The following is a 10,687-nucleotide window of genomic DNA, read 5'->3' as shown; positions in this document are numbered from 1 at the left end:
TAATTCTGTGAAAAATGGCATTGGTAGTCTGACCAGCATAGCACTGAATCTGTACATTTCTTTGTGCATTATGGCCATTTTAATGATGTTGATTCTTCCAATCCATGAGCACAAGACTTTTTCCATTTATTTATGTCATCTCTGATTTCTTTCGGAAGCGGTTTTGCAATTCTCCTAATAGAGATAGTTCACCTCTTGATTAGCAGTATTTCTAAGGATTTTACTCTTTTTGTGACTATTGTAAATATTCTGTTCTTGATTTGGCTCTCAACTTAAAAATTACTGGCGTATATAAAAGCTACTAATTTTTATATATTACTTTTGTATTCTGTAACATTGCTGAAGTTGTTTATCAGCTCTAGGTGCCTTTTGGTGGCATCTTTGGGGTTTTCTAAGTACAGAATCATATCATCAGTAAAGAGATATAGCTCAACTTCTTATTTTCCTATTTGGATGCCTTTTATTTCCTTCTCTTGCTTGATTGCCCTGGCTAGGACTTCCCATGTCTATTCTCAAAACTCTGCTATCATGTGAGGAAGCCTGGTCTAGCTTGCTGGATGAGAGAGACAGTTGCCCCAACTGACAGTCTGCCAACTGCCAGGTGTATGAGTGAGGTCACGACTATTTAGTCACTGGTTGGTCTGCCAGATGACAGCCGATTCATGTGCAAGCCCAGCAGAGGTCAGCCAAGCTGACTCAAACCAGAGGAACAAGCTGATCACAGAATCAGGAGCAGAACGAATGTCAGTATATTTTGGAGTATATCATTACGCAGCAAAATCTAACTGGTACAGAAACTGCTACCTAAAATTGGGGTGCTACCACAACCGAAATCTAAAATGTGTGCGTTGTCTTTGGGACCAACTGATGGAGCCTTGAAAAGAGGCAAGGAAAATGTTAGTGAAGACTAGACAAATGGTGAGCAAGCTGTTAGCAGAAATGGGAAAGTAGCGAGAAAACAGCAATGGAAATATGAAAATGTATTAACATGTGATATATAGGATGGAACAATTAGCAATGCTGCCATCTTCAGAAACTGGGGTGATAGCAAAGGTCCTTAAACTTTTAGACACTGGCAAAATCATTTCCATGTATAATAAGGAAAGTTGATTGGCTTATTTAGGTGTCTATGATTAGATACAGGAAAAGAAAGAGTAGGTGAATAAAGAATCATTCAGTTGTAAGCGGAATTTAGAAGAAATAGAGGAGTCAGGATTTGGTGGATGGTAACATAAGTCTGTTGTTCAATCCCAGGTTTTGAGCCAGTAAAAGATTCTCAAAGCAAGCAATGACCACCAGGAAAAGAAATCAAGGTTGTGACTTTAAGACACTTTGTGAAGGCCTCTGAAAGATTTAATGAGCTGTCTATCAGACATTGTCGGCTAGAGAAAAGGGTGTATAAGAACTTTAGGGTAATTTTCCCAGAGTAGAGACAGGCTTACATGGAGTAGAGTAGACTTATAATGGGATACATAAGCCCACAAAGTGTTAAGGGACATGTACCAATAAAATACCCATCAGTTTTAACTGGATGAGAGTGATATGTGCCTTTATAATAGGCACAAATGGTCAACAAAAGCAAGTCAACTATCAACATGTGTCATTTCCAACACAAAAAGAAAGGACGGGCTGGATGCAGTGGCTCACGCCTGTAATCTCAGCACTTTGGGAGGCCGAGGTGACGTCAGCAGTTTGAGACTAGCCTGGCCAACATAGCAAAACACTGTCTCTACTTAAAAAATACAAAAATTAGCCAAGTGTGGTAGTGCGTGCCTGTGGTCCCAACTAATTGGGAGGCTGAGGCATGAGAATCGCTTGAACCTAGGAGGCAGAGGTTGCAGTGACCTGAGATCACACCACTACACTCCAGCCTGGGAAACAGAGTGAGATTCTGTCTCCAAAAAAAAAAAAAAAGTCTCAAGAGGTTGAATCAAAAATCAAGACAATAGATCACTGAAACCAACAGACTTGGAGTCTCTCTCAAAGAATTAAACTGGGTCTTGATCAAGAAAAATTTCTTTTCTTCAGAGTACAAGACAGAGCAATATTTGTCTGGCGAGATTTCAGAATTGCTATGGACCACGACTGCTACGAGTCTCCCATTATTTTCATTTTTATGGTTGTCCTTTCCTGTCTTACTATAGAGTATGTTGGGTGTATGGGGTTCAGATATTTCTTTTAGTTTAAGGTCTCCAAATTACTGATACCCACATTCAAAGAACCATACCTAAGAAGCCTCATCTATATCTGGATGTGATGTAGATCAGGAGGTCCTAGATAATCTTGAAATTAATACATAATAGATGTACATACTTTAGAAATACATGTGATATTTTCATATATTCATATAATGGGTAAATATTAAATAAAGGTAATTGGGATCTCCATCATCTTGAATATTTATCTTTCCTTATGCTAGGAACATTCAAATTATTCTAGCTATTTTGAAATATACAATAGATTATTGTTAACCATAGTCATCCTACTGCTCCTACTGAACACTAGGTCTTAATTAATCTATCTAACTGCATATTTGTACCCATTGATCAACCTCTCTTCATTCCCTCATCCACTTCTACCTTTTCCAGGCTCTGGTAATCCCCAACCTACTATCTTCAACACATCCGCTTTTTCAGCTCGCACGTAAGAATGAGAACACGCAGTATTTATTTCTCGGTCTTTGGCTTATTTCACTTAACATAATGACCTCCAGCATGTTGTTGCAAATGACAGGATTTCATTCTGTTTTGTGGCTAAACAATATTCCACTTTGTATATATACCATATTTTTCTTTCTCCATTCATGCATTGAGGGGCACTTAGGTTGAGTTCATATTTTGGTTATTGTGAATAGTGATTCAATAAACACGGGAGGCCGGGCGGCAGTGGCTCAAGCCTGTAGTCCCAGCACTTTGGGAGGCCAAGATGGGCAGATTAGGAGGTCAGGAGATCAAGACCATCCTGGCTAACACGGTGAAACCCCGTCTCTACTAAAAAATACAAAAAACTAGCCGGGCGAGGTGGCGGGTGCCTGTAGTCCCAGCTACTCGGGAGGCTGAGGCAGGAGAATGGCGGGAACCCGGGAGGCGGAGCTCGCAGTGAGCTGAGATCTAACCACTGCACTCCAGCCTGGGTGACAGAGCGAGACTCCGTCTCAAAAAAAACCACCACCAACAACAACAAAAAAAAAAACACGGGAGTACAGCTATCCCTTTAATACATTGATTTCCTTTCTTTTGGATATAAACCCAGTAGTGGAATTGTTGGATCATATGGTGGTTCTATTTTTAGGTTTTTGAGGAACCTAGATAGAGTTTTCTGCAGTGGCTATACTAATTTACATTCTCACCAACAGTGCACAAGAGTTCTCTTTTTCCACATTTTTGCCAGCATCCATTATTCCCTTTTTCATAAAAGCCATTTTCACTGGGGTAAGATGATATCTCATCGTAGCTTTGGTTTACATTTCCCTGATGAGTGATGTTGAACATTTTTTTCATATACCTATTTGCCATTTGTATGTCTTCTTTTGAGAAATGTCTATTCAGACATCTCACCCATGTTTTAACCAGATGCTTTGCTTTTCGTTATTTAGTTGTTTGAGCTTCTTATATATTCTGGTTATTAATCCCTTGTCGGATGGGTAATTTAAAAATATTTTCTCTCATTCTCTGGGTTGTCCCTTCACTTTGTTGATTGCTTCCTTTGCTGTACAGAAGCTTTTTAGCTTGGTGTAGTCTGATTTAACTTTCTGCTGTCATGTACCAGGGGTACATGTGCAGGTTTGTTACATAAATTGCGTGTTGCTACAGCTTGATGTACAAATAACCTCTTTACCCAGGTAGTGAGCATAGCCTTCCAATCCATATCCCCCTCTGCCCCTGCCCCTCAAGCAGTCCCCAGTGTCTACTGTTACCATCTTAGTGTCCATTATTTTTCCATGTTTAGCCTCCACTTATAAGTGAGAACATGCAGTATTTGATTTTCTGTTCTTATGTTAGTTCACTTAGGAACAGCTAGGGGGAGGGATTGCAATGGGAGTTATACCTGATGTAAATGACAAGTTGATGGGTGCTGATGAGTTGATGGGTGCAGCACACCAACATGGCACAAGTATACATATGTAACAAACCTGCACATTATGCACATGTACCCTAGAACTTAAAGTATAATAATAAAAAAAAAAGGTTAAAAAACAGATGCTGGCAAGATTGTAAAGAAAAGAACACTAATACACTGCTGGTAGGGATGTAAATTAATTCAGCCACTGTGCATAGAAGTTTGGCGATTTTTCAAAAGAGTTAAAATAGAACTACCATTTGACCAGCAATCCCACTACTGGATATCTATCCAAAAGAAAATAAATCATTCTACCAAAAAGACACACTCACTTGTGTGTTCATTGCAGCACTCTTCACAACAGCAAAGACAGAATCAACTTAGGTGCCCATCAGTGGTGAACTGGATAAAGTAACTCTGGTACATATACATCATGGAATACTATGCAGCCTTGAAAAATAATGAAATCATGTTCTTTGCAGCAACATGGATACAGAGCTAGAGGCCATTATCCTAAGGGTTCTTTCTACTCTTTGCTTAAACTAATTCCTAAATGTCTTATATTCTTTGTAGCTATTATAAACGGGATTTCTTGACCTCTTTTTCAGATTGCTCACTGTTAGTGTACATAAATGCTGTTGATTTTTGTGTGTTGGGTTTTTTTTTACTGCGCAACTTTACTGAATTTGTTTATCAGTTCTAAGTTATTTGTAGAGTCTTAACAGTTTTCTTAATGTAAGATCATGTCATCTGCAAACAGGGATAGTTTGACTTTTTTTTTCTAATTTGGATGACCTTTCTTTCTCTCGTGTGATTTATTGCTCTGACCAGGATTTTCAGCATTATGCTCAATAAGAGTAGTAAAAGTGGGCGTCCTTATCTTGTTTTAGATCTTAGAGGAAAGTTTTCCCTGGTCAGTACAATGTTAGCTGTGGATTTGTCAGATATCGCCTTTATTATTTTGAGGTATGCTCCTTTTATACTCAGTTTGATGAGGTTTTTATCATAAAGGCTGTTGAATTTTATCAAATGTTTTGTCACCATCTATTCAAATGATCACATGGTTATTTTTCTTGGTTCTGTTAATATATTTTGTTTATGTTGAATCATCCTTGCATCCCTGGGGTGAATTCCACTTGATCATGGTGAATGATCTTTTTAATGTGCCGTTGGTTTGCTAGACTTAATGATTTTTTCTTCATTTATGTTTTACAGTGATATTGGCCTGTAGTTTTGTTGTTGTTGTTGTTGTTGTTGTGTTCTTGTCTGGTTTTGGTATCATAGCGACGCTGGCCTCATAGAATGAATTTGGAAGTATTCCCTCCTCTTCAGTTGTTTTGAAGAGATTGAGTAGAATTGGAATCCACCAGGTCATGCACTTTTCTTTGATGGGAGACATTTTGCTATAGCTTTGACTATTGGCTTCTTGAGGTTTTCTATTTCTTCATAGTTTAGCCTTTTTAGGTTTTATGTGTCCAGGAATTTATCCAATATGTTGGCATATAGTTGTTTATAATAGTCTCTAATAATTCTTTGTATTTCTGTGGTCTCAGTTATATCTCATTTTCATTTATGATTTTTATATTTGGTTCTTTTCTAGCCAAAGGTTTGCCAATCTTTAAAAAAGATTTTGTTTCATTGATCTTCTGTATTTTTTAGTCTCAATTTTATTCCTTCTCTGATCTTTATTCTTTCTTTCCTATTACTAATTTTGTTTTTGCTTTGTTTTTCTAGTTCTTTGAGGTGCAGTATTAGATTGTTTATTTGAAGTCTTTCCCATTTTTTGATGTAGGCATTTATTGCTACAAACCTCCCTCCTAGCACTGCTTGTGCTTCATCCCATAGATTTTGGTATACTGTATTTTCGTGTTTTCAAAATATGTTTTATTATTATTTTCTTCACTGACCCACTGGTTATTTGGAAACAGCTTAGTTTTCATGTGTTTGTGTAGTTTCCAAGGTTCTTTTTGATATTGATTTCTGGTTTTATTACATTGTGCTCAGAAATTATATTTTATAGAACATAATTATATATATTATATAATATCTTATATAATTTCTATCTTTTTGAGTTTGTTGAGACTTGTTTTGTGGTCTAAGAAATGGTCTATTCTGGAGAACGTTCCATGTGGTGATGAAAATGTATATTCTGCAGCAGTTGGGTGAAATGTTCTGCAAATGTCAGGTGTATTGGTCTAGTGTGTAGTTCAACTCCAATGTTTCCTTGTCTATTTTCTGTCTGGACGATCTATCCATTACTGAGACTGGGATGTTGAAGTCTCCTACTATCATTGTATTGCCATCTATCTTTCTCTTTAGATCTATTAGTGTTTGCTTTATATTTTTAACTGCTCTAGTGTTGGGTACATCCTAGACTTTAATCTTGATGCTATAATTGGATAATATTTTGGAGGGTTTACAGATGGGACAAGCATGTGGGTGAAACAAACAATTTTACAAAGGGAAAACTGTGGCAGATCACAAAGGAGGCCACAGATTCTTCTTCAAAAGACTTGTACACTGGGGTTTGCCCTTTCTCGCTTCTCTTGAAACCTGCCACCATTTGAATAAGCCTGGGCTAGCCCGCCATGTGAAGAAGTCTGAGCTGGCCTGCTGGATGATGGCAGACACGTGGCACAATCATCTTTATTGCTCCTAGCCAGTAAACTACCAGATATATGAAGCCAGCTGGCACTAGCCACCCTCCAGCCAACCTACCAATCCCCAACAACCCTACAACTGAATGCAAACACATGAGTAAGCCCAACTGAGATTCACCGAGTCCAGCTAGTTCATATCCACCCATCAGAAATGGGAGCAAAACTCCCCAATACAACTCTAAATATCTATGATCTACTATTAACCATCTTGTCAGAAAGGTAACAATCCACTGGAATCAATTATACATTTTCTAATATAAAAACTTTAACACTGGTTAGGAACATGCTCCATTAATACTATATTTTTATGACTCCCCCTCATCTATGAGAAAAACATGCTTGCTCCTTTGTTTACCCTGCAGAAAAAGTCTGTCCTCTTCTCTAACTAGGCTGTAAACTCCATTAAGAGGAAATGTGTTTAGTGGTTGATAGCTCAGACTTTGGAATAAGACTATTTGGGTTCAAGTATCAATGCCACAAGTTCTATAACTTGGAGTAATTTACTGACCTCACTGTGCTTAGTTTCCTCAGCACTGTGCTTTGTTTCCTCAGCACTGAAACAGGTTTAACGGTCATCACCTCTAGGCCTGTGGAGGATTACATGAATCAATATATGTCATCTGCTTACATTGGTGTCTGGCATATTTTAAGAGACAGTGATATATGTTTCCATTATTTGATGTCCAAGATGAGTCTTAGCCATTGCTCGGCACTCCTCACTGTGCTATGAATGGTAACATATCTATAAATAAGTAATCAATAAAAGAGTTTGGGAATTCTAGGGCATTAATTAGACCATGAAGCATTGAAGCAGATGTAATATATTCATAAAGTTACCAGTATAAGGTATTTATGTAATACTTTTGAGGATCCGGAAGTATGCTCAGTCATTATCTTAACCAGTCCTGCCATCTGCCCTACAAAGTTTTAAGCCTAAAATGGGTAGATATTTTTTCCAACATTGGTGCTTTGCTTTGATACCAGAATCTAATTCTCTGTGTGTGGGGGTGGGGGGGAAGAGGAAAACAAATGCCCAAGCCTGACAAGAACACCCCCCTAATGTTTACATCCCATTTTCCTGATAGAATCTGCCATGTGGTCTGTGGTTCTGCTTTTCACAAGACTTTTATCAAATCCTCAATCATTGGACAATCACACAGTGCAAAATCTTTAAGGCAGAGCCACAATGGTATTATGATGGAAAACTTGGGAATAAGTTCTCTACAAGCCAGTGCAAGTAAAATTTTCCTAATGAAAGAGGAAGAAATAATGAATTAGCAATTCCATGAAGAAAAGGAAGCTGCCTCAATGGAAAAAGTCATCTTCATCTCCTCAGATGTGAAGTTTGTCAACCTCAAGTTAAGTATGGATCCCAGTAGGGATGGGTAATATTGGAAAGTCAGGCATACCCATATAAATAACCGTATTGATTTCATTGTTTCCTCTTGCAACCAGGTATTTATAAAACGTGATTCTTGACTCTGCATCAGAATCTCCATGGAGTCAGCTAAAAATTCTTACGCTGAGCCTCAATGCAGCCCTACCAAGTCAGTGTCCCTAACGTGGAGAGGGCCTGGGAAGTACCGCTCAACAATCTCTCCAGATGTACCTTGTGCACACTGATATGCAAGGTCAGGTGCTGGCTTACACTAGAATGGCAAGGAGCACCATTAAGATACTTAAGTGAGGAGACAGAGTGCCCCAAGTGTCCATTCTAACAATGACTTGCTGTGTTTCAGATGAGGGAGCAGGAAGAGGGAGAAGAGTGAGACAGAGAAACTTAAGAGTCAGGGAAGGGAGATAGACTGTCTATCTAGAACAGTGTTTTATATCAAGACCTAACACACCACATACTCAAACACATGCACTTACCTGAAATAAAAGTTTTGAAATGACCTGACACAATTTGAGTATCTTCTATCCTTTCTATTATGTATTTTAAGAATCCTAGTAACATTCCAGTAAATTGTTTTTTCTACCCACTAATGGATTTCAGAAAGCACTGGTGCAGAGAAATCAAGGGTGGCGGTGGAAATAAAGACAGACAAGAATGATAAAAGCTTGAGCTTTTTCTACCACAAGAGCCAGTGATAGTTACGAATCAGAAAGAGGATTTAATGATATCTTTGCTCCCCCTGCCTCAGCAGTGACTGCTCTGTCCCTTTCATGAAATGGAAGTCAAGAATCCCCTAAGATAACTAAAAATCTTGGAGAAAACGAATTAAGAACAGGAATAGTAGGTAGACACAAAACACACTAACCTAGGAGAAAATAGTAAAATAAAGATAATTGTAGCTATTTGCAGGGATTCTTTGGTTTATACCAATGTTGTTCCTCATATGGGGAAAAAAACTACACTTAGGTCAACATGAATCTGCCAAGAGGAGAAAGGAAGTTGTGTACCCATAGCCAAAATACCTAGCCTTCCCCAACATTCATTCAACAAATGTTTATTTAGTACCTAGTAGAGTTAGAGATACCGCAGTGGACAAAAGATACAAAATTCCCTGCCTTGCTGGAGCTCGTATTCCAGTGGGATGAGCCAGTTACCTTTTAATTAGTAAAACATACATGTTAGATGCTGGTCAGTGTTAAGGAAACAAGGAGGAAAGTGAGGTGAGGGTGTTAGGGGAGGGCCCACAATTTTAGATAGGGGTGGCCAGAGGTCTCACTTAAAAATGACTGTAGTGGGTAAACTCCATCCCCCAAAAAGACACTGTTCTAGAGCTAAGCCTAGGTAGCTGTGAATGTGACCTTATTTGGAAATAGTCTTTACAGTTGTAATCAAATTAAGATGCAGTCATTGGCCCCAAATTCAATGGCTGGTGTTTTTTTGTTTGTTTGGTTTTGTTTTGTTTTGATGGATTCTCACTCTGTCACCCAGGCTGGCGTGCAGTGGTGCTACCTCAGCCCACTGCAACCTCTGCCTCTCAGGTTCAAGTGATTCTCCTGCCTCAGCCTCCCAAATAGTTCAGATTACAGGAGCCTACCACCGTGCCCGGCTAATTTTTGTATTTACCACCATGCCCGGCTAATTTTTGTATTTTTAGTAGAGACAGGGTTTCACCATGCTGGCCAGGCTGGTCTCAAACTCCTGACCTCAGGTGATCCACCCACCTCAGCCTCCCAAAGTGCTGGGATTACAGATGTGAGCCACAAAGTGTAAGTTTATTAAGTCATACTTCGGGCACATGGAGTCAGCAGATATGTTGGCGTGAGCCATCGCACCCAGCTTAGTGCTCTTATGAGAGAAATTTGAATATAAACAGAGAGGAAAATGCCACCTGAAAACACACAGACACCCACAGAAAAGAAAAATGCCCGTGTGGCAACAGAGGCTGAGACTGGAGTGATGCAGCTGCAGGCAGAGGAATGTCAAGGATTGCCAACAAACCAGATGCTGGAAGAGGCAAAAAAGGATCTCCCCTAAAGGCTTCCAAGAGAGACTGGTCCTCACAACTTGACTTAAGGTTTCTAAGCTCTGGAACTGTGAAAGAACACATTTCAGCCGGGCAAGGTGGCGGGCACCTGCAGTCCCAGCTACTTGGGAGGCTGAGGCAGGAGAATGGTGTAAACCCAGGAGGCGGAGCTTGCAGTGAGCTGAGATCTGGCCACTGCACTCCAGCCTGGGCAACAGAGCAAGACTCCGTCTCAAAAAAAAAAAAAAACCACACATTTCTATTGTTTTAGGCCACTCAGTTTGTTGTACTCTGTTACGGAAGCTCTGAGAAACAAATACAGTAACATTTGAGATTATTTCCAAAGGAAGTAAAGGTGGCCCATGTGCCTACCTGGAGGGAAGCACATCTCAGGACAGGGGACAGCCAGTGCCAAGGCTCTGAAATGGGAGGGTGCCTGGCATGTCCAATGATGAGAATGAGGTCAGTGGGGCTAAACCAGTGAGCAAGGAATAGCAGAAGATGAGTTCAGAGAATGAATGGGGACGAATCAAGTTAGGCCTTGGGGTT

The 10,687-nt window shown here is 39.5% G+C and overlaps 1 long non-coding RNA gene across 2 annotated transcripts; it reads left to right on the top strand.

Moving 5' to 3' along the window:
• Positions 1-608: 608 nt before the first annotated feature.
• LOC105493988 (uncharacterized) lies at positions 609-8,638 on the top strand. Of its 2 annotated transcripts, none has more exons than XR_011614445.1 (3): positions 609-788; positions 7,805-8,082; positions 8,175-8,638. It is a non-coding gene; the product is annotated as an uncharacterized lncRNA (long non-coding RNA). The 2 variants fall into 2 exon arrangements; XR_011614446.1 differs by having other exon boundaries at positions 609-918.
• The last annotated feature ends 2,049 nt before the right edge of the window (positions 8,639-10,687 follow it).

The sequence above is a fragment of the Macaca nemestrina genome, chromosome 15 (assembly GCF_043159975.1).
Source record: "Macaca nemestrina isolate mMacNem1 chromosome 15, mMacNem.hap1, whole genome shotgun sequence".
In the NCBI taxonomy this organism is placed as follows: Eukaryota; Metazoa; Chordata; class Mammalia; order Primates; family Cercopithecidae; genus Macaca; species Macaca nemestrina.
This window is presented reverse-complemented; position numbering and strand designations above follow the sequence as displayed.